The sequence below is a fragment of the Orycteropus afer genome, unplaced genomic scaffold (genome assembly GCF_000298275.1).
Source record: "Orycteropus afer afer isolate SDZICR_OR568_19922 unplaced genomic scaffold, OryAfe1.0 scaffold00063, whole genome shotgun sequence".
NCBI classification, from domain to species: domain Eukaryota; kingdom Metazoa; phylum Chordata; class Mammalia; order Tubulidentata; family Orycteropodidae; genus Orycteropus; species Orycteropus afer.
The window spans coordinates 5,023,118-5,025,375 of record NW_006921650.1 but is presented as its reverse complement, the minus strand read 5'-3'; positions in this window follow the sequence as shown (position 1 = coordinate 5,025,375).

Here is a 2,258-nt window from a genome sequence, read left to right as displayed (position 1 = left end):
GTACCAGAAAGATATTTACTTATGTTTTACTGACTATGCAAAAGCATTTAATTGTGTGGATCATAACAAATTATGGATAACATTGAGAAGAATGGAATTCCAGAACACTTAATTGTACTCATGAGGAACCTGTACATAGAGCAGGAGGCTGTTGTTTGAACAGAACAAAGGGATAACTGCATGGTTTAAAATAAAAAAGGGAGTGTGTCAGGGTTGTATCCTTTCACCATACTTATTCAATTTTATACTGAGCAAATAATCTGAGAAGCTGGATTATATGAAAGAGAACATGGCATCAGGATTGGAGGAATACTTACTAACAACATGCAATATGCAGACACAACTTTGCTTGCTGAAAGTGAGGATGACTTGAAGCACTTATTGATGAAGATTGAAGACTACACTCTGCAGTATGGATTACACCTCAATATAAAGAAAACAAAAGTCTGCACAACTGGTCCAAAAAACAGCATCAGGATAAACAGAAAAAAGATTGAAGATATCAAAGACTTTGTATTACTTGGTTCTATAATCAACACCATTGGAAGCAGCAGTCAAGATATCAGACACCGGACTTCCAGCAAGATGGAGGAATAGTCAGACAACTGACACAAACTCTCTTCAACAAAGAAAAGAAAAACCAATTGACAGAATATAGAAGATAATCCTGGAGCCCTGAGTTTTGAAAGAAACTATACAGAAGTGGATTAGCCACTAACTAGTGGAAAAACCTGAACAAAAACTGTGAGTACAGAGGTGGTTGGAGCAGTGGACTGTCAGGTACTCTGACAGGACCAACAGCCTGAATATTTGCAAGTGGTGTTGGGACCTGAGAATTGACCTAAAGATCAGCCCTGGTCACCAAGGACTGCAGGGATGACTGTGCTGGTGGCCTATGACTAGGAAGGGAAATAGCAAAGTGGGAAACAATCTGAGATGTTGACTTTTTGCTGTCCAGAGGGTTCAGCCATTTTGATTGTTTACATGTGGCAGCCTTTTGGATATTTAAAGTAACCGAGGGTGCAGCCATTTTGAATCTTTGCAAGTAACAACCATTTTGGATTTAAAACTGATACCATTCTTATTTGGACTCCAGAGACCTAAGAAGGCTCTTTTTGCCAAGGTCAACAGGGACATATGAGAGGCTGACAACAGGAAAGGAGATAGGTGATGAGTGTATAAGTGCTGCTCACTAGCAAAGAGAGGAGCACAGCACAGTACTCTGCTTGTGTAGATAACTTACAACCAAAACGAAGAAAATGAAAATTGTGGGCAAGTCCCTCCAACATACCATCACCAATTAAATATAAACACAAAAATGTCACAATGCCTCGGAGACAACAGAACATCACAGCCCACACAAAGAAACAAGATAAAGCAGGACCAGGATATAGACACAAAACACATCCCTGAGGAAGATGCAGCATTGGAATTCCCTGATAGGGAATTCAAAAGAATTATATTTAGGTATCTTCAACAAATTGAGAGATAGATCAAGGAAAACACAGAAAAAACCTAGAACAATTTCGAAAGACAATACAAGAACAAAATGACAAAATAAATGAAAAGTTAGAAATGATACAAAATCTACACATAGAAATCCAGAGGATGAATATTGAATTTTCAGAAATAGATAAGACATTGAATGGGCAAAGGAGCAGAACTAAATCAATGGAAGACAGAATTAGGGAGATTGAAGGCAAATACCTCAACACTTCTTTGGAAAGGGATCAATCCAAAAAAAGATGAAAAGAAAATGAAGAAAGCCTAAGGTTCATGTGGGATACCATCAAAAGGAATAACCTATGTGTAATCAGAATGCCAGAACACAAAGAGACAAATGAAACCACAGAGAAAATTGTTGAAGATTTGTTGGAAGAGAATTTGTCTGGTATGATGAAAGATGAGAATATATCCATTCAGAAATTCCAAGGAACCCCAAACAGGATAGACCCCAAAAGAAAATCACCCAGACATATCATCAAATGTACCAAAACCAAAGACAAAGAAAGAATCATGAGAACAGCACGGGAAAAATGAAAAGTTACCTACAAGAGGCAGCCAAGACTAAGCTCGGATTTCTAGACAGAAACCACACAGGTGAGAAGACAATGGGGTGGTATATAAAAAACACTGAAAGAGAAAAATTTCCAACCAAGAATTATGTACCCAGAAAAATTGTCCATCAAATATGATGGTGAAATTAGGACATTTCCAGATAAGCAGAAATTAAGGGAATTTGTTAAAACCAGACCAAC